This window comes from Aedes albopictus, chromosome 2, assembly GCF_035046485.1.
Source record: "Aedes albopictus strain Foshan chromosome 2, AalbF5, whole genome shotgun sequence".
Taxonomy (NCBI): Eukaryota; Metazoa; Arthropoda; class Insecta; order Diptera; family Culicidae; genus Aedes; species Aedes albopictus.
Window position 1 is genome coordinate 405,128,511 of NC_085137.1, and position 22,975 is coordinate 405,151,485.

General features: G+C 44.2%; 1 protein-coding gene across 2 annotated transcripts in view; it reads left to right on the forward strand.

The window, feature by feature from the left end:
* LOC109407928 (SEC14-like protein 2) overlaps positions 1–22,975 on the forward strand; it is a 99,809-nt gene that overhangs the window by 48,946 nt on the left and 27,888 nt on the right. The gene's annotated exons all lie outside the window — the stretch shown is intronic.

Genomic DNA, 22,975 nt, shown 5'->3' on the forward strand with positions numbered 1-22,975 from the left:
CATTTGTTTTAGGTGACAGACGACGGAAGATGATCTGGGATAGCACTTTGTAGGCAGCATTCAAAATAGTGATCGCCCTGTAGTTCTCACATTCCAAATGGTCGCCTTTCTTGTGAATGGGGCAGATTACCCCTTCCTTCCACTCCTCCGGTAGCTGTTCGGTTTCCCAGATCCTGACTATCAGCCGATGCAGACAGGTGGCCAACTTTTCTGGGCCCATCTTGATGAGTTCAGCTGCGATACCATCCTTACCAGCTGCTTTGTTGGTTTTGAGCTGGTGAATGGCATCCTTAACTTCCCTCAGCGTGGGAGTTGGTTCATTTCCGTCCTCCGCTGCACTGGCGTCGTCGTTTCTTCCGTTGCCGTGGGCTCCCGTGTCTACGTTCTCCACGCCGTTCAGGTGCCTCCGTCTTTATCCCTGCATATTTCGGCTCGCGGCACGAAGCCGTTGCGGGACGCGTTGAGGTTCTGATAGAACTTTCGTGTTTCTTGGGAACGGCACAGCATTTCCATTTCTTCACACTCCGCTTTTTCCAGGCTGCGCTTTTTCTCCCGAAAGAGGCGGGTCTGCTGTTTCCGCTTCTGTTTGTAACGTTCCACGTTCTGTCGAGTCCCTTGTTGTAGCATTACTGCCCTCGCTGCATTCTTCTCCTCCAAAACCGTTCTGCACTCTTCGTCGAACCATTCGTTCCGTCGATTCCGTTCCACGTACCCGATGGTGCTCTCGGCTGCGTCGTTGATGGCTGCTTTCACTGTACTCCAGCAGTCCTCTAGAGGGGCCTCGTCTGGCAACGCGGCTTCGAGATTCTGCGCGTATTCTGAGGCGACATCCGGTTGCTTCAGTCGCTCTAGGTTGTACCGTGGCGGTCGCCGGTACCGTACATTGTTGATGACGGAGAGTTTTGGGCGCAGTTTGACCATCACCAGATAGTGGTCGGAGTCGATGTTGGCGCCACGATAGGTCCTGACATCGATAATGTCGGAGAAGTGCCGTCCGTCAATCATAACGTGGTCGAATTGAGATTCCGTCTGCTGTGGTGATCTCCAGGTGTAACGATAAGGGAGGCTGTGTTGGAAAAAGGTGCTACGTATGGCCATATGTTTGGAGGCGGCGAAATCAATGAGTCGTAGGCCGTTTTCGTTCGTATGCTGGTGGGCGCTGAACTTACCAATCGTCGGTCTGAATTCCTCCTCCTGGCCTACCTGAGCGTTCAAATCTCCTATGATGATTTTGACGTCGTGGCTTGGGCAGCGGTCGTACTCACGTTCGAGCTGCACGTAAAATGCGTCCTTGTCATCATCAGTACTTCCGGAGTGTGGGCTGTGCACGTTTATTATGCTGAAGTTGAAGAATCGGCCTTTGATCCTCAGCCTGCACATTCTTTCGTCGATCGGCCACCAACCGATCACGCGCCTCTGCATATCACCCATCACGATGAAAGCTGTTCCCAGCTCGTGTGTGTTGCCGCAGCTCTGGTAGATGGTATGATTACCTCTAAACGCTCGCACCATGGACCTGTCCAACACACCTCCTGCAGCGCTACGATGCCGAACCCGCGGTCCTTCAGTAGATCGGCGAGTATGCGGGTGCTCCCAATGAAGTTGAGAGATCGGCAGTTCTACGTACCGAGTTTCCAATCGCAAGTCCTTTTTGCTCGCTGGGGTCGTTGCCGTTGGTCTCGATTCGTATTATTCTGTTGCTGATTTTCCGTTACAATGTATTTTTACGGCTGCCTCGTAGGGCCTGACACCAACCCCCTACTTTCCGGAGGACCATAGTGCACAGTTGAGCTTAGAGTCCTTCCCTGGCACTCGGACGTAGATCAGCCGCCCCTAACATGGGGATCAGACGCTGTTGTGAGCCGCTTCTCCTGAAGAACAGATGCTCAGGTTTGCCGAAGCAAACACCCCCCCCCCTTCCATGTCAGCCTACGACCAAAGTTCCCACCGGGGCACTATGGGGAAAGTGGTGGCCAAAAATCGAAAAATTGACTTGCTTTGAGTGACGTGTCTTATATACCATTTGAGAGCCAGATAGTTCAAACCTAGATTCCCAAAATTTCAGCCCTCTGTGATGGAAACTCATTGCGCCACAGATATCAGACTTGGAAAAATAGTGAAAATTGTAGAAAAAAAATGCATTTTAAGCAAATGCAGTTTTCTCAGTGAAAAAACGGTTTAATTTTGGATTTGAATCCACCGATGGAAATGTTATTGTCTGAACTTTAAAATGGGTGTGTTGTTGGGGTTACACGGTTAATTGAAATTAGTAAAAAATGAGTAATTATTGACAAAAACAACATTTTTGCCTAAGTTGGTCTATATCTAACAAGCAGGGTCGAGCAGTCTCAAGAGACCGCCTCCACAGTTTAGTTTGGGGTCTATAGTATCTGCGGAACGCGAATCCAGCTGCGGATAGCTGCGGATGAGCGTCATTTTGGGCCAAGCCCGAAAATTTTTTTTTTTTTGTTATTTTTTGTTAACTATGATTATTGATTATGCGAGCACACACAAAAAAAAATCGTACAAATTAAACAATGCTTCAGAGGTGGTACTGTTAATTGTAAAATATAGTCTTAAAAATGTTACACACTTAATTACTTTTATGTTAAAAATGGGTAAAAACTGACCGAAAATTATCGTTCCATATATAAACTGTATCAACCCATCTGGACTGAAATACTTCTTTTGTTCACGAAAATTTTGTTTATATTTTCAATACACATTTAGCAACAGGGAAAGAAACAACACATCTTATATATTAATTTTACTAAAAACTACCCGTATCGTTACACCTGGAGATCACCACAACAAACGGAATCGCAAATCGACCACGTTCTGATTGATGGACGGCACTTCTCCGACATTATCGACGTCAGGACCTATCGTGGCGCTAATATCGACTCCGATCACTACCTGGTGATGGTTAAACTGCGCCCAAAACTCTCCGTTATTAACAACGTACATTACCGGCGGCCGCCCCGGTACGATCTAGAGCGACTGAAGCAACCGGATGTCGCCACCGCATACGCGCAGAATCTCGAGGCAGCGTTGCCGGACGAGGGTGTGCTCGATGTGGCCCCTCTAGAGGACTGCTGGAGTACAATGAAAGCAGCCATCAACAACGCAGCCGAGAGCACTATCAGGTACGTAGAACGGAGTCGACGAAACGATTGGTTCGACGAGGAGTGCAGAGCGGTTCTGGAGGAGAAGGATGCAGCGCGGGCGGTAATGCTGCAGCATGGAACCCGACAGAATGTGGAGCGATACAGACAGAAGCGGAAGCAGCAGACCCGTCTCTTCCGGGAGAAAAAGCGCCGCCTGGAAGAAGCGGAGTGCGAGGAAATGGAACTGCTGTGCCGTTCACAGGAAACACGCAAGTTCTACCAGAAGCTCAACGCATCCCGCAAAGGCTACGTGCCGCAAGCCGAAATATGCAGGGATAAGGAAGGGAGCCTCCTGACGGACAAACGTGAGGTGATCGAAAGGTGGAAGCAGCACTTCGACGAGCACCTGATTGGCGAAGAGAATGTAGGCACGGAGGACCAAGGCAGCGGAGGAAATGACTATGTTGGTGCAGCAGAGGACGGGAACGAACCAACTCCCACGCTGAAGGAAGTTAAGGATGCCATCCACCAGCTCAAAAACAACAAAGCGGCTGGTAAGGACGGTATCGCAGCAGAACTCATCAAGATGGGCCCGGAAAAGTTGGCCACCTGTCTGCACCAGTTAGTAGTCAAGATCTGGGAAACCGAACAGCTACCGGAGGAGTGGAAGGAAGGGATAATCTGTCCCATCCACAAGAAAGGCGACAAGTTAATGTGTGAGAACTTTCGAGCGATCACCGTTTTGAATGCCGCCTACAAAGTGCTATCCCAGATCATCTTCCGTCGTCTTTCACCTAAAGTAAATGAGTTCGTGGGAAGTTACCAAGCCGGTTTCATCGACGGCCGGTCGACAACGGACCAGATCTTCACCGTACGGCAAATCCTCCAGAAATGCCGTGAATACCAGGTCCCAACGCATCACCTGTTCATCGACTTCAAAGCGGCATACGACAGTATCGACCGCACAGAGCTATGGAAAATTATGGACGAGAACAGCTTTCCCGGGAAGCTGACTAGACTGATAAGAGCAACGATGGACTGTGTGCAGAACAGCGTAAGGATTTCGGGTGAACTATCCAGTTCATTTGAATCTCGACGGGGACTACGACAAGGTGATGGACTTTCCTGCCTACTATTCAACATCGCCCTGGAAGGTGTTATGCGACGAGCCGGGCTCAACAGCCGGGGTACGATCTTCACGAAATCCAGCCAATTTGTCTGTTTTGCGGATGACATGGATATTATTGCCAGAACATTTGGAACGGTGGCAGAACAGTACACCCGCCTGAAACGTGAAGCAGCAAAGGTCGGACTGGTGGTGAATGCGGCTAAGACAAAGTACATGCTGGTAGGTGGGACTGAGCGAGACAGGACAAGCCTTGGCAGCAATGTTACGATAGACGGGGATACTTTCGAGGTGGTAGAAGAATTCGTCTACCTCGGTTCCTTGCTAACGGCTGACAATAACGTGAGCCGTGAAATACGAAGGCGCATCATCAGTGGAAGTCGTGCCTATTATGGGCTCCAGAAGAAACTGCGGTCAAAAAAGATTCACCCCCGCACCAAATGTACCATGTACAAGACGTTAATAAGACCGGTGGTTCTCTACGGGCACGAGACGTGGACGATGCTCGAGGAGGACATGCAAGCACTCGGAGTTTTTGAGCGACGGGTGCTAAGGACGATCTTCGGCGGCGTGCAGGAGAACGGTGTGTGGCGGAGAAGGATGAACCACGAGCTCGCTGCACTTTATGGCGAACCCAGCATCCAGAAGGTAGCCAAAGCCGGAAGGATACGGTGGGCAGGGCATGTTGCAAGAATGCCGGACAACAACCCTGCAAAGTTGGTGTTTGCTAACCATCCGGTTGGTACAAGAAGGCGTGGAGCGCAGAGAGCACGATGGGCGGACCAGGTGGAGCGTGATCTGGCGAGTGTTGGGCGTGACCGAGGATGGAGAGCTGCAGCTGCAAATCGAGTATTATGGCGGCAAATTGTTGATTCAGTATTATCATGAATTTGATGTGAACTAAATAAATGAAATGAATGAACTAAAAACTACCTACTTGTACTTAAAAGACGAGGATAATATTTTCAATTTATAAGTTCGTTTTCAATCTCAACGCTAGCAACGTGAATATAGCACAGTAGTTAATTCAACGCAAACAAATCTGAAAATAATTGTTTGTGGTAATATGGAACATAGGAGCATCGTGTTACCACAGACAAACAGACATATCACTTGGGACAAAATGCGATAAAAATCATCATCACGAAAACATAATCGTTTAATGCTAATTGAGTTAAAAAGGGAAACGATTGGAACTGCGTAGAGTGAGATGTCTGTTTATCTGTGGTGTTAAATCTAAAAAAATCTCAAATAGTCAATGCAACAAAAGTATTTGACTATATCAAGGCAAAATATAATTTTGATCTTGCTAAAGAAGAACGACTACAGTAGACGTTCGCTCAGTGCAAAAGCTTTAACTGCAATGCTTTTTAACTGCAAGTTCGCTAAGTGCAACAATTTTGCAGTTATCGCTCGACAGCGATGCGACGTTTTTCTCATGCACAATATTTTTACAATGCATAGCAAAAGGTTCACGCAAAAAAAGCTTTGAAAAATAAAATAACGACTGGCGCGACGCTTATTCGGAACTTGGAAATGTTATGTTTGGCGGTAATGTGACACTATAGAAAAACTGCATATAGACATAACGATTCAAATATGATGAATTTAATTGGCCATGTTCTCAAAAATCGTGAAAGTGAATCTATAATGTTTAATTCCCAAAAAAATATATGGAATGATGTCACCTGAACAGAAAAATGAGTAGATATTGCTTGTGTATTTGATTAAGCTCTGTCTCTTGAAACTTAATTAATAAAATTTGTGATGGAAATTTATCAATGAAAATGATGTTCTATTTAGCAGTATAGTCATTCCTGCAGTATAAAACATGGAGACAAATCATCAACTTAGTTATTAAAGTTGATATGTATTCAGTAAAATAATAGAAGCATATCAAAAAAGTATCCTTTCGACGAGTTTGAACAAATATTACAGTAGGGGGGGGGGGGGGGATGATGGCAGATAAGTTGGAGGGGGGGGCTCTTGGCAGATAAACAATTCTTTACCAAAATACATGATCGAGAAAACAATACTCTTATATAACATTTGATAAATGGGAGGCGGGTCAGATTTGCATCGAAAGGGGGGGGGGGGGGGTTGCTTCCACCTCCACCTCTCCTGTGTTATCTTATGCATGGCAATCTTATTCTAGTTTTGATTTGCATTTGAATTGCCTCAAAAATAAAAAAAGAAACGTTTAAGTTAATTGTTCAGGAATAAGTAGTTCCTAACTGGGTTAAATACTAGTTACAGCTTCCAGATGTGATGAAAATACATAAATTTGACTAATGTTATGCTAATCTTACTAGAATACTTCCAAAAAATGCGGAAAAACAAAAAAAATATTTTTGGCCACCACTTTGTATGGAGCCGCCCCATAGTGCGGGGTTGGTTACCCGATCTTCCCTAAGGTTGCTCATAGTTTCCTGCCGGTACCGCGTGGAGGTGGGATAGGAGTTGCTGGGCAGAGGCTAGTGGATCACAATGGGATCTGAATTTCGCAGCATACCCAGCCTTTACCGAGCCGATAGTAAGAACTATAAGTGTTATGTCTCGTCTCACGTCGCGCGTATTGTGAATGTCCTATAAATTCACTTTTAACAAAACTATACATAGCTAGTTTCAGTAAAAATTTCAATTTCCTAGGAGATTTTTCAATAATGAAAATGATTGTACGTGTCATATAAACTTTTCCATTGATTTTTGTAATATATCAAAGTCATACATTTTCTGTTTTTTTATTTAAGGCTTAATGTATGCTATGGGAACGGCGAACTTCAAGAGTCGGTTTTCTCGGTAGGGCGATGGAAGTGCGAGTGAAAAATCCGGGTTCAGAATCGCGCTACAATATTCGTTGGTCAGTCGGTTTTCTCGGTAGGGCGATGGAAGTGCGAGTGAAAAATCCGGGTTCAGAATCGCGCTACAATAATCGTAGATCAGTCGGTTTCCACGGTAGGGCGATGGAAACGCGAGCACGAAATCCGGGATCAGTGGTCATCGTGATCAAATAAATCATAATCGTGATGAAGACCGCGACGTGTATTTCCATATAACTAGTGGATCATATCACCTAACAGAGGTGGCTCCTAGATCCACACCTTACCCTACCCTACTAACCACCATTCCTTCCCGTGACAACTGTGGGGATGCTGTGGATTCCACGGTTTCTAGTAGCAACGGTTGTCAAACTAACATTCCTTCCCTTTCCTGATGACCGTAAGGACGTGGCCAGCGCCGTTATTGACTTTAAATAGCTGAACTCTCGAATTGTGCACATTGAGAATGGTTAGCTAGTCCCAAGCTTTCACATTCATTGGCTCTCTGTGCAACTTCGATTGTTCTGGTCAATCACGGAGTAGCAACTACGATGTGTACGGTTATCTTTGCTTTGCTTTGCTATGGGAACGGCGAACTTCAACATCGATTTTTTCCTTTTATTGTTTTTGCTACATACGGTGTTTTGTACATTCCATTATTTATTTTAATCATTCAGTATAACCACAAATTCATGATAAAACTGAATCAACAACATTAAGGTGAATATATAACGAAGCCATCCCTCAAAAGAGCACAAATCTGAAGAATCAAATGTCTCACCACGCTAAAAAGTTTATCGATTGGTCACCCGCTGGTGGTGACCAATCGATCAACTTTTCATCACAATCCATCATTTGGTTCTTCAGATTTGTACTCTTGAAAATTCGAGGGGTGGCTTCGTTATATATTCACCTTAAGGCATAGTAGGGTGGGGCGGGGCAAGATGGGTCGCATAAGGATGGATCACCATAACTTTGTAAATACAAATCGTATTGGTTTGTATTCGTCCGCTACTCTTTAATACACTAGTTAGCTATGCTAAAAGTCGATAAAAAGTTCATTAAATACAAAATATGATGTTAAACGAACAGTTTTAAAAAGTGATCGATTTTGCACCGTGAAAAAAGTGCGGGGCAAGATGGGTCACTTTTTAAGTAATTCACATTTTCTCAACGAAAAACGTCAAAATATAAGATTTGTTCCGCATTCATATATGCTCCATATCCATACTGAGTAAACAAGAGCTACTAGTAAACATTTTATAAATTTATTTGGAATATATAAAACTTTACGATTTGAGTGGTCCTAAGGCGACTTGAAAATCGATGTTTTCCCTAAAAAATTATCATAATTTTATGTTATTATTTTGAGCGTTCATTCCGCTTGATTGAAATCATTTATGAGATAGTCTTGTAATAAAAAATAAATAACTTTTGAATGCTCCAAAAATACGTTCAAAATTGAAGGTGACCCATCTTGCCCCGCGGCCGTTTATATGGAGATTATATGGAATGTATCGCATAAGAAAAATGGCTAAAAATCATTTTATTTTTTATTTCCAATGAGAGTGAATAATTTTTCAATCAATGCCCCAAACTTTTGTATATTCATGCTGGTCATCTAACAAAATTATTAATCTAAACAAAACATGAGTAATGCGCCCAAAAATGGCACTGACCCATCTTGCCCCGTGACCCATCTTGCCCCGCCCCACCCTACACGGTTCGTGACTGTCAATCTCCAACCTCGTTCACGGCCAGCGCTCGCCAAATCTCTTTGCACCTGATCCACCCACGCTGCACGCTGCCTCCAGGTCTTCTTAATACTAGTTTTGCAGGATTGTTTTACGGAATTCTTACATCAAACCCTGCCCAACGAATGCGTTAATGTCGACTGCACAGAGCTGTGGAAAATTATGGACGAGAACGGCTTCTCCGGGAAGCTCACTAGATTGTTCAAAGCAACGATGAACGATGTAAACACTTCGTAAGGGTTTCGGGTGAAGTTCGTTCGAATCCTGCCGGGGATCACGATAAGGTGATGGACTCACATGCCTGATGTTCAATATCGCCCTGGAAGGTGTTATGCGACGAGCCAGTCACAACATCCGGGTATTCACGAAATCCGGACAACTTGTCTGTTTTATTATTGCTAGAACATTTGGAACGGTGACAGAACTGTACACCCGCCTGAAACGTAAAGCAGTAAAGGTCGGACTGGTGGTAATACGGCTAAAACAAAGCACATGTTGGTAGGTGGGACTGAGCGAGACAGGACAAGCCTTGGCAGCGATGTTACGATAGACGGGGATATTTTCGAGGTGGTAGATAAATTCGTCTACAACGGTTCCTTGCTAACGGCTGACAATAACGTGAGCCGTGAAATACGAAAGTGCCCCACACAATGCATACGTTTGCGTGTGCGTGACAGTAATTTGACAGATTTCCCATGGAAAAACTGTCAAAAAAACGCAAACCTCGACGGAACGGACGCTATGTGTTCCAGCCTTAAGGCGTATGATCAGTGGAAGTCGGGCCTACTATGGGCTCCAGAAGGAACTGCGGCCAAAAAAGATTCACCCCCGCACCAAATGTACCATGTACAAGACGCTAAGAAGACCGGTGGTTCTCTACGGACACCAGACATGGACGATGCTCGAGGAGGACCTGCAAGCACTCGGAATTTTCAAGCGACGCGTGCTAAGGACGATCCTCGGCGGTGTGCAGGAGAACGGTGTGTGGCGGAGAAGGATGAACCACGAGCTCACTGCACTCTACGGTGAACCCAACATCCTGAAAGTGGCTAAAGCTGGACGGATACAGTGGGCAGGGCATGTTGCAAGAATGCCGGACAACAACCCTGAAAAGTTGGTGTTTGCTAACCATCCGGTTGGTACAAGAAAGCGTGGAGCACAGAGAGCACGATGGGCGGACCAGGTGGAGCGTGATCTGACGAGCGTTGGGCGTGAACGACGTTGGAGAGCTGCAGCTGCAAATCGAGTATTATGGCGGCAAATTGTTGATTCAGTGTTATCATGAATTTGATGTTGAACTAAATGAATGAAATGAAACGTCGTAGAAGCAGGCTTACACCTTAGTGTGGATGTAACGCAAAAGAAGAAAAAGAAGAAGAATTACGAATTGAAAACAAATGGTAGACCATGCTATCTACCACGAGGCAGTTCTTTCCCTTCACGAACAGTAGACGAGATGTGATCTCAAAAAGCAGCATTTTCTCAACACTATACGCGTAGGAGACTTCAACTACAAGAAAGGATGTAAGCGACGAACCTGAACTTCCTTCAAAGACGTACATGTAAAAGCATGAACGTTTGGTAGAAAATAGTTTGGATGCTCGTGACTAGTAGAACGGCAATAATGGATCAATGAAGCCAACTTTTCTAGCGTTCGCCGCATGTAAACAGAGGCGCCGCCGTGTATATGGACATTAACATTGTGACAGCAGTCGAGTTATGTCAAACACACAAGGCTACGGTGGCGCTATCTGTTCATTCCATAGCGGCCGTTTTAGTTATTTTAGTGATCTATTCTCCAACTATGGTCCTAAGAGAACACACTCATATAAAAAAAAATTGAGTGAAATTATGGAGAACGAAGAGGTATGGAAGCTCTTCTGTATCAAGGACTTTTTACGTATCACAGAACTTTTGTGTACCCGATCCAGTCAGAAAAAAACTAGGAGTGGGTAATGTCTGAGACATAACCGCAATGTTGACGTAGGACAAAGGCTGGAACGAGATTCCGACTTTTATATTTCCATAATACAATGTTTGTTGTTATGATAATACAAATGGTGGACTGATGTGTTGAGTAAAGTTGTTGTGTGATCGCTTTCGCTGAACGCATTCACAACCCAGCACACATTTTTGCTGTATAAGAGTAAAACAAATCACTCTTAAGCTAACTTTAGCTCAAGAAGCTGTTATTCAGCTGGTTCGGTTACTTGGAAAGATGTTAACTAGTTCAAGAGTTATATCGTTTCGAAGAGAATTGGTTAAATTACTGTTCTACGAGAGAATTTTCATCGAGCGGATAAAATTATTAGATAATTGAACGGCGTTAGATAGATCTTTTCAACGAAAGTTTAACGTGAAACTCTTTCGACAATACTTTGTTTTCATCCAGGAAGAACATAGTAGTAGCCACTTCACTATTGCTAAACTACCAAGCTTTCAGTCTGTCGCTTTTAATTATCCGAATCATAACTCTTGAGGAATCATTTTCGCTGATCCTGGAAAAGACCGTGTATAAAACGGAAGATTTTGCCAAGACAATTGCATGAATTCATCACGCAATGCGATTTTACCCATACTGAATGCGGCCGTTTGCTGTCGTGGATGAGATTCCTGGTGCTGCCACCACGATAGCCGAGAGTCATCGCTGAATTTGTGTGCAGCTCCTTAGCTGAGAGGTGACATCTCCACTCTCCTTGACTGATCCATGGAAAATGACGAAAGATAACTGAGGAAACAGCTTTTATGCCCCTAGATTAGCAGATGAAGCTCCCCCCATTCGGCGGGCTTCCCAGTTTATTCCGTTTGCATGACCCGCCCACATTGTGTCAGACGCTTTAAACGACTGCAACCGTTCGAGACAATTTCTAATCGAACGGATAAACTAATTGAAGTATTGAATAGTTAAGATCATTTTAGTTCGATAAATATTAGAATGAAACATTGTTTCAGGTACAATTGTCCGAATAAGATAACGCGTTGCTAAATTTCGGGTAGAAAGATTAGTGACCGATTTTGCTGTTACTGAGCCACCAAGCATTCAACCATTAACTTTTCGAATGCACTACACTTTTACCGATCGTTGAAATGCATCCGAAAATTATCCGATCAATAACTCTTGAGGAATAATTTTCTCTGGTCCTGAAAAGGTCCGTTCAAATAACGGTTGATTTTAGAAAGACAATTGAAAACTATCCGCACTGAATGCGGGAAGCCATCGAAAACTGCCGCCGCCTGCTGCCGTGAATGAGATTCCTGGTTCTATCAGATAGATAGCCGAGAGCCGTCGTTGGGTTGGTGCGCAGCTACCCAGCTGCGGAGGTAACTTCCATTGCCGGGCCCACCGCAGCCGTGATCAGTGGATGAGATTCCTGGTGCTATCACTCGTCGAAGCTGACGTGCTGCTGCGCAGCCTTCGACGTGATATCCACCTCCACCCTCCCTGACTGATCCAATGAAAATGAGGAAAGAAATCAGAGGGAACAGCTTTTATGCCCCTAGATTAGCAGATGAAGCTCCTCCTATTCGGCTGGCTTTCCAGTTTATTTCGATTGCATGACCCGCCCCTCATGCTTCGGACGCTTCAAACGATTTTCAATCAAGAAATGAGAGAAATTTTCATTTAACAAATAAAGTAACCAAAATATAAAAAGATTTAGATCATTTTAATTCGAAAAATGCTAGAATTAAACAAGGGATCATCCTTAAATTACGGCACACAAAAATTAGTCATTTTCAACCCCTCCTCATCCCTATGTCACACTTTTTGTATTTGACCTCTGAAATTTTTGTATGGGTCGTCACGCTTTGCTGACTCCCCCTTTAAACGTGACGTAATTTCTGGACGCTACCCAATGTTTCACGAAAAATGGTACTGATAGGACAATGCGTTGCTAAATTCTGGGAGGAACGATTAGTGGCCGGAATTCAATTTTTCATTTTTCGATTGAACCACACTTTTCTCGATCCATGGAATGAAATTATCTGATTTACAACTCTTGAGGAATTATTTTCGGTGGTCCTGAAAAGGACCGTTGGATAATTGACGATTTAAGGAACGAAATGGCATGAAAATATCATGTCACGCAATGCGTGTTGGTTTTCTCCTCGCTAAATACAGGATGCAACCGAAAACTGGTACGCCGCTTTCTGCCATTCATGAGATTCCTGGTGCTATCCGCACGATAGCCGAGAGTTGCGGCTGGGTTGATGTGCCACTGCTCAGCTGTGGAGGTGACATCCACCCTGCCTGACTGATCCAACGAAAATGTCGAAAGAAATCAGAGGGAACAGGTTTTATGCCCCTAGATTTGCAGATGAAGCTCCTCCCATTCGGCTGGCTTTCCAGATTATTTCGTTTGCGTGACCCGCCCCGATTGCACCAGACGCTTGATACGGTTAATCAACCGAGAAATGAGAAAATTTTCATTTAACGAATAAAGTTACCAAAATATTGGAAGATTTAGATTATTTTAATTCGAAAAATGATTAAATTAAACAATGTTTCACGAAAAATGGTCTGGATAGGATGAAGCGTTGCTAAATTCCTGGTGGAATCATTAGTGGCCGGCATCATTATTGTTGCGGGGCCACAAAGAATACAATTTTTCACTTTTCGGTTGCACCACACTTCTACCGAGCGATGGAATGAAATAATTATCTGATTCACAACTCTTGAGGAATAATTAGCTAGGGTCCTGAAAAGAACCGTTTGAATATTGAACGATTTCAGACAGAAAATTGACATGAATCAATCATGCCACGCAATGCGTGTTAGATTTTCCCGTGCTGAATGCTGAACGCCGTCGAAAATTGGCCCGCCGCTTGCTGCCGTGGATAAGATTAGTGATCGCCTTCACTGTTGCTGAACCAACACCAAGAATTCAATCTTTCACTATTTGTTTTCACTACACTTTCTCGGTCTATGGAGGAAATTTATCCAATTAACTCTCTAAGAAGCATTTTCGATGGTCCTGCAAAGAACCGTTTGAATTATGGACGGTTTTAGGAAGAAATTGAAGTCAATTCATCATGCCACGCAATGCGTGTTGGATTTCTCCGTGCTGTTTGCTGGAAGCCGTCGAAAATTGGCCCGCCGCTTGCTGCCATGATTGCGATTCCGGATTTTGCTGCTGCCTCTGCCACCACCGTCGATTAATCCGATGTTCAAACACTTCCTTGGTCTGCCGCGTTAGACGGTTAGAAGGTGAATGTGCAACAGCACCCTTGCCGACAACCACCGCCACCGAGCCGACACGGCCGTCAAAGAAGAATGACGAAAACGCAAAAGAAGAAAGTGGGCAGCTCTCGTTCGATGCGTTCACCTCGAGACGACAAAGACAAATGAGGGAAGATGCGAAGAAGCAGTAGCTTTTATATTCGACGGGAGCATCCAAAATGTGCTCGATCGTGATTGGCTGGAATAAACATGGGTTTACTTTTCCCAATTTTTCAATAGTTTGCTATTGAAAATCAGCAAATGTTAATATTGGACATAATTGGTGTAAAGATTTCCAATCGATTGGTGCCAAAATTTTGAAAATTCAACGAGAAATGGCTGAGTTATTAACGCTCAAAATCTCCACTTCAAACGTAACGCGGCCGATTTCTGAAAATTTAGAATGACACCCGGTATAGAAAAGAGAGACGTAGTCCTACGTCAAAAAGCTTAGAAATAGGTGCAATCTAACCTTCAGGAAGAAATGCACTAATGCACGAGATGTGCACGATAGTGCAGGTGGTCGTCATCATCAGTGTCGCTAGATACTCAATCCATCTTGGTAACCCTTCCCGCTATGTAATTACCTTCGACAGTAATAGAGGGCTAATCTAACAATAATTACTAACGGCGGCGACGGGCGTCTTGGACCGTGTGTGCCCATACCGCTCAGTAGTACAAATTAACCCAGTCAGCGTAGTGAGGGTGAAAAGTCAGGGAGAAAATTGCGCGATGATCAGGGAAGATCGTTTGCACTTTACAAAACACAACAACTGCCGATAGCTGTACAGATTAGTGGAGGCATTACTTATCCGCGCCTTCGCAAGTGGGCGTTTCACTTGATGACTAATGAGTTGCACATCTTGCTCTTGCATCCTGTAATTAATTTGCGCCGGAGAGTGACATTTTTTACTGCTGGCATTGAAATGATCGCCAAATCGTTGGATGAATTATGTACCGATTTGCCTTACCACCTGCACGAGGTGAAGTTTACGTTTCGCGGATAAATATCATACTATCTGTGTGAATTATCAATGGTGGAGGAGATGGGTATGAAATGCGTATCCAAGGAAAAAGTTCTATAGTAGATCTGACATATTTGCTAAATTTGGATTCTTATTCTTTTACGCCAAGAACAACATCTCAACTGGGACAAATTCTGTTTTTCAGCTTAACCCATGTCCGCCCAGCGTCCTATAAATAGGACAGTCCTTTTGATGTGAATATCTCCAGAATTGTGCAAAATTTTAGAATACTTTCTTCAGAGAAGATGTTCTCCACACCCATACCTTGCTCATAGTGAACAATACACGGTGTTCAATAAGTTCGGATACACCATATAACTTGAATTAATTTCACATTGTAACCTGCGTGTTACAATTAACCCAGTTTGTCTAGTTTCGTCACTGCGTGTACTCTGAGTAGTTTGTATATAGTCCGTTGTTGTTGTAGTTTAGATTTAGATAGGTTTTTAAATGAAGTTAGGTCCCATTCTCCTCCCGTTGCAAAGAAAGCGGCGCAACATAACTGCATAACAAGTCGAGCACGGTGGTAGGAGATGGCGGCAAGGTGGTGTGCGATATTCTGGACGGAGGATGACATTTTGAATGGGAGATCGTTTTGCACCGTGAAAGAGCCCGGACGCGTGATTCTACTCCGCTAGTGTGCGCGCACCGTTTTTGTGAAATCGGAGTGAACCAAACCTGGAAGGTTGTTCCCAGGTCGCCGGGAGTGACTAGTTGCAGAAAGTTCCCCGGAACGCGCCGGCCCGCGGTCGGAAAACAGTGCTGTGCGAGTGCAGTGAAAAGGGTATAGGATCGCCGCCATTGGGAGGCTAATTGTAAAGGAGCCTTTCGCTTCCCGCGGCTAATCGCCAAAGATCCCTCCGAATACCCACCGTCCTTACTGTGGAGGCTCAGCCAGTAGAGTACCTCGCCCCCACAGTTAAGAGCCAAGAAGGACGAAGCCAGTAGAATACAAAGGGGCGTATTCACTGGAGTAGCTCACTGCGGTGACTACTGGGATCGACTACGGCGAGTAGTCGGTTCGGTGAATATCACCAGCGTCGCTAGGGGGGTTCCGACAAAGGAGTTTATCTCCTCCCCCTAGCTAAAAGCCAAGGACCGTCGCTTCGGCGGCGAATTAGCCCAACCCGAAGAAGAGGAAGGTGAAGAAGCAGAAGTGGAAGAAGAAGAAGAACGAGTAGTGCAGTGGAAGAAGGAAGAAGCTCCGCATATCCCGTGCGGGAGCCGGCAAGCCGCCGAACAGATCTGCCACCGTCGCCGGTATCATCGAAGGGCCCCAACGAGTGTCATCGAGCGTCGACCAAGGACGTAGCAAGGGAGGAGATTAAGGTCAGAAGTAGATTAATAGAGTTTTAAATTGAAATATTTCTTCCTTTTTTCCCATTATCACCCATCCGAAATCCAAAGTTTATTGGAAGTACCCTGCTCCGAGCCGCCCTGCCGGGCAAGTGCAGGTAAGGGCAAGAAAGCGAATCTTACAATTGGCGCCCAACGTGGGGCCCGAAGGAATTCGGCCAGTTCCTGAAAGAACAAAACGTTAAACATTGGCTAAATGCGAAATACCATTCGCAGGCTAACCCGGTGGAGCGAGTGAATCGCTCAATCAACGCTGCAATTCGGGCTTACGCTCGCAGCGACCAACGAAATTGGGACCAACACATTTCCGATGTGGAAAGGGTTCTCAATATTACCACCCATTCGTCCACCGGGTTCACACCGTATTTCGTGGTTCACGGGTGTGAAATGGCAGGCGGCAAGGATTTCAGCGGGAACTCTGGCGACATGGAGGATAATCTACAAGCAAGACACGAAAGAATAACAAAAATTAGGGAGATTGTGGACAAAAATCTCAAAAAGGCCAGCGAAAGCGTCCGTCATCAGTATAACCTGCGACACCGGAAGTTCGCCAAACCCTTCGAGGTTGGCCAACTGGTGTATCGTCGCAATACCAAACAATCAGACGCGATTGCTGGCTACAACGCTAAATTAGGTTCACAATACTTACCCGCAAAAGTACTTCGTCGTCGGGGTACTTCATCCTACGAGCTGGTTGACCTCGATGGGAAAAACCTTGGGTTTTGGCCGGCAAATCTTATAAAACCAGCGTGAGTGCGATGTCTCTGTTACCCCTCGAACCCAACACATCGTATTCATATGGTTGCTCACTTGGGAGCTTCCGAATATCGATGGGCTAGAGGGGCCAGAATTCCTCCTAAGCACTCCACTGGTAATCGTCACCGTCCTCATAAACAATTGGAGTCGGACACATCGGACACTTCTATCGGTAGGCCACCCATTCCGTATTGGGAATCGCATAATCCTAAACTTGAGGAATGGTTCCACGGAGGGTCGCTAACACCACCGATAGAACCCCAATTATCCTTCTTCAGCCGGGGGGAAAATACACTGCGGCTGCGTATTGCTGCAGCCTAGCAAATTTCACTTTCCCTCCACGGAAATACCACCCCTAAAAAAACCCTCTTCGGTGGGGTAGTTGATAAAATAATCACTATCCTTCCCGGCAGAAGGACTCGAACACCACGACCGAGGGTGGTTTACGACCGGTAACCACCTAAAACCGCGAAAAATCGTAAAAAGTTAACAATCACAGCCGCGACGATCGCGACGGTGCGGCTGGATTGTTTTTATTTACATTTTTCAGTTTCACATTCTTCCTTCCCCGCAATCAAACGATGACGTCATCAAGGGGAAATAAAATCTGCTGTCCCTTGCTGACAGCAAGGCGAGGGCGACACGTTAGCCCATTTTTAATTTCGTTTTGATCCATTCGGGAGGTCATTTATGTGTGCGCACCTGTGCACTGAGCGTAATTTCCATGTAAAAGTCCCGCGCATAGATGACAACACTGTTTTAACATGTTTTTAAATTTGTTTGTTCTTCGTTATTTTAATCTGTTAGAATCTGGGAAATTCAACTGATTCCATAGGGAATCAGTTTGTAATGGACCTGCATTCACATTCGGTGTCTGGCTCAGGTCCCCTTGGAAAAGGAAGTACCTGATGCGTGAAAGACTACACCTTGCGTTCAATTTGTCCAGTTGTTTTCGGTATTTGGTGTGGTGTGTGTGGAAAAAAAAAATTGAATTGTATGAGTGGAAATATTCGGTGAATGAATGTAATGTATGAATAAGTGTGATTGTGAGTGGCGGAGGTTCAATCAAGGATTTTTGTGATTGTGTGTACGTATAGGCCAATGAGTGTGATGAATGAGTGGCGTACTTTGGATGAATGTGAATTGATTTGAGACCCCAGTTGTTTAGTGTGTATGAATACCGTCCGGATAGGAAAATTGGACGTCAAAAAAAAAAAAAAAAAAAAAAATAGCAAAAGAAAAACACGAGACCACGACAACCGTTCCTCTGCTACGCTATTTCCTTGACCGGAGGCTAGCAGGGTTTAAGGGAGCTGGGTTGTTTTAGGTGTTATCCTGAATTGGTCTGGGGGAGTTGAAAATCTTTAGCTCTCCCACTGAGAACCGGATGTGTCGAGGGTGGTCTGATGCCGTTAATAGCGACGGGTCCCAGTCCTTGTCTGTAGACAAAACATGATGAGACGATGTACCGATTTAGACTTTTGTTCGGTCGTTTCCCTGTTAGTGTCCTTGTTCACACATTTTTTATTTGTGGAAATAGTCTTGTTTGGTAGGTTAGGCAGATTTTTTATTTACACTTTTTATTTATTTTCCATGTTAAATTATTCAATTTTAATTCGTTTCATTATTATTGTCATCGGTGTTAGGTGTTAGGGTTTAAAAAAAAAATGTTGCCATTTTTTTTTCTCCGCGGTGTGGGCGAGATTGTAACCTGCGTGTTACAATTAACCCAGTTTGTCTAGTTTCGTCACTGCGTGTACTCTGAGTAGTTTGTATATAGTCCGTTGTTGATACTCAGAGTAATGTTTTTGTTTTGAATTGGCAACATACACCACCACTGACGTGATGAACAATTTATTTTAATTTGTTTATTTCCTGTTTGATTTTATTTGGTGTTAGGTTTTTCAATTTTAATATGTTAGGTAGTAAATTATAGTTTAGATTTAGATAGGTTTTTAAATGAAGTTAGGTCCCATTCTCCTCCCGTTGCAAAGAAAGCGGCGCAACATAACTGCATAACAAGTCGAGCACGGTGGTAGGAGATGGCGGCAAGGTGGTGTGCGATATTCTGGACGGAGGATGACATTTTGAATGGGAGATCGTTTTGCACCGTGAAAGAGCCCGGACGCGTGATTCTACTCCGCTAGTGTGCGCGCACCGTTTTTGTGAAATCGGAGTGAACCAAACCTGGAAGGTTGTTCCCAGGTCGCCGGGAGTGACTAGTTGCAGAAAGTTCCCCGGAACGCGCCGGCCCGCGGTCGGAAAACAGTGCTGTGCGAGTGCAGTGAAAAGGGTATAGGATCGCCGCCATTGGGAGGCTAATTGTAAAGGAGCCTTTCGCTTCCCGCGGCTAATCGCCAAAGATCCCTCCGAATACCCACCGTCCTTACTGTGGAGGCTCAGCCAGTAGAGTACCTCGCCCCCACAGTTAAGAGCCAAGAAGGACGAAGCCAGTAGAATACAAAGGGGCGTATTCACTGGAGTAGCTCACTGCGGTGACTACTGGGATCGACTACGGCGAGTAGTCGGTTCGGTGAATATCACCAGCGTCGCTAGGGGGGTTCCGACAAAGGAGTTTATCTCCTCCCCCTAGCTAAAAGCCAAGGACCGTCGCTTCGGCGGCGAATTAGCCCAACCCGAAGAAGAGGAAGGTGAAGAAGCAGAAGTGGAAGAAGAAGAAGAACGAGTAGTGCAGTGGAAGAAGGAAGAAGCTCCGCATATCCCGTGCGGGAGCCGGCAAGCCGCCGAACAGATCTGCCACCGTCGCCGGTATCATCGAAGGGCCCCAACGAGTGTCATCGAGCGTCGACCAAGGACGTAGCAAGGGAGGAGATTAAGGTCAGAAGTAGATTAATAGAGTTTTAAATTGAAATATTTCTTCCTTTTTTCCCATTATCACCCATCCGAAATCCAAAGTTTATTGGAAGTACCCTGATCCGAGCCGCCCTGCCGGGCAAGTGCAGGTAAGGGCAAGAAAGCGAATCTTACAACATCTGTAATTCAGATTTCAAAGTAAATGTATTCATTGAAAGGTCATATAACACTATTCTATTCTATTCTATTCTAGTGCTTGCACAGCCAGTATTGAAAAGCATCCTGGAAATATCAAAATTTCTTCTGATATTTTCTTGTCAGCATTAATATTTGCAGCATGTCAGAGACGTGACACAAATATTAAAATGGCCAGGCCCACTGTGCAGACTAATGGGTTGAAAGATAATTCAAAAATTTAAGGCAATCAGGTTATCCACTTGTGAATAACATGATTGACAAACCTTTTTGAATTGAAAGAAGGAAGAAACGGGGACAACCGTACCAGCCGTTTCGTATTAGGGGAATGGTGTTTGAATATAAAATTGTTGGGAGTGGTGCTGCTAAGAAGGTTAATGCACACTCCGTTTAAGTTGGCGTCTCTTCTCCTGGGATGGGACACAGGCATTTGTCCATGTGTCCTGGCTTTACAACCTAGGCTTAAGCGCCATTACTCGCTCTCTGAAACGAGAAAAAAGTATAATGATCCCTTCCAATAAAGTACAGAAAAATAAGCCCGCATAAAGTAAGCACATTTTAATAAGAAGTTTCTACAAATGTCATTCAATCAGAAAAAAAATGATATGCATGATAATTTTCGTACGTCACATCATAAAATAAAAAATCAATTTCTTCCTAAACCAGGTTTGAATCTTGTGGTTATCGCAACGAACCACAATTGCAGCATGTTTTAATTTGGTGTTTTATAACTTAGCGGAAAACAAAAATTTACTGTCATTAATTTAGATTACTCCAGATTCAATTCTACACTCCTTTTCACGTCCGTTGCGCAATGCTCCCAGGTCCGTTTTTAAACTTTCCAGATGCGTAAATATATTTATCACTCTTTTTCTCACACAACTTCATTAATGCTTTGAACTCCGCCAGCTCAGAAGCAGCGTGGCCATTTTCAAGAATTACCTGACAACAGCATCCAGGTGACGGAAAAACACTCGCGAAAACAAATTGGGAGATTATATACTGTACGGCAGAGAACGGTTTCCTAGTCCGGGTGTCGGAGCACCAGTTGAAAATGACCCGTCACGGCAATCAACAACAAAATACGAAAAGGAACATTCTCACCGAGTACTTCAGCATATCTGGATCCTGGTCTGGATGGAATTCAAGCAATTCCGATGAACAACAGCCACAGCATCTGGAGTAAAATTCCTAATTCAGCAGGAACAATCTTTACCATCTTCTTGTAGGCATAGAGCAACACTTCCATTTGTATTTCTTTCAAATTTTCACACATTTTCCACTAGAACTAGTCAACTAAAAAGGCCTATTGACGACCTCGTGAATTTTCTTTTCCGCAAAATAGCACTGACTCCCGGGGTGGCGTATTACTGGCGGCCGAACCACCAGCTGTAACGTCACAAGCCACTGTAATCCACATGAAGTTGCTGCCATCCATAGCACGGAACATGACGGAAAATATTCGGAACACGCGGTTAAACATCCGGTAGACTCAGAAGCGAACGATCTGGAAGGCATAGCACCAGCCAAATCCTCATTGAAAGGTCATATAACACTGATCAAATATAGCATATGGTTTTCAATAAAGTCTTTTTCTACTTTTTTTTATAAGCCTTAGATGTATCTAAAGTTTGTTAGCTCCGGCACGCTGGAATAATTTTCGATAAGTTGCTCAAGCTACAGAAGTCTAAAACGTTGACTTTTGAGTTTACATCTCACTATACTAAATTAAAATAACTAAATTTATAGACAAAAGCTTTACACTGCTATTTCAGTGATGATATGGTGATAAATTTGCAAGTTTAATCAAAATGTGCTGAAATCTATGAAAAAGGCATAAGTACATTATATAAAGCCAATTTTGGTTAAAATTTGCCACAATATGGATATAATCAAGTTTTGGAAAAGATAATCATGGATTAAACTGAGATATAACGCAGCCTTGCTTTTTGACAAAACAAAAATCATTAAAACAGGTACAGCGGCAATTTTAAAGATCAAAATAAAATGAATCCGTACTTCACCCAATCTGAATCTTATAGATTATTTTGTATGGCCATAGTTGCTACCACTAATGCTGAAGACAACAACCTAATTTGATTTAACTTAACACCATTACTCAATAAAAACTAGACGAAATACAAATGACAGACGTGCGTGCCGGTCGAAAGAAACTTGAGACACATTTGCAATTATTACAAAAGCATAAAGGACAGTTTATTTCAAAACATATACTGTATTTGATCAGTATAATGTGAGCTTTCAATTAGTACATTCACTTTGCAAATCTGAATTACAGATGGGAAATTAATTTTAATTTTACTGTGTATCCGAACTTATTGAACACCGTGTATAGTTTGTGACTGGTTTACTAGGTAGTGGAAGCGATGCTGCAAAGAATACATATTGTTACGATCTGTGAGCCTCATTTCCAGGGTTGTGCAGTTTCAGGATGGTCAATGTCGATTGACACTCGCTCCAACCATCACTTCATACGACAAACGCAGTCCATCAAAACATAATCGATTCACGCAAAAGCCACTCAAGCCAACCCTCGTTCAATGCAGAGTCAACCACATCCAACAGCAGCGATCGTCTCTTGTTTTCGAACCACACGATGAAACACCGAAGCGAGTTTTTGTTCTACGCTTTGCATTCTATTCATAGGGCGTGCTATGTTTGTGTTTGCTGCGCCATGCAATACTACTTAACAAATTGACCCTCATCCAGGCATTTTCAGACGAGAGTCACCCCGCAGTGAGTGACATAGCTCTGCTTCGGAACGACGGTTAAGAAGCGTTCGGC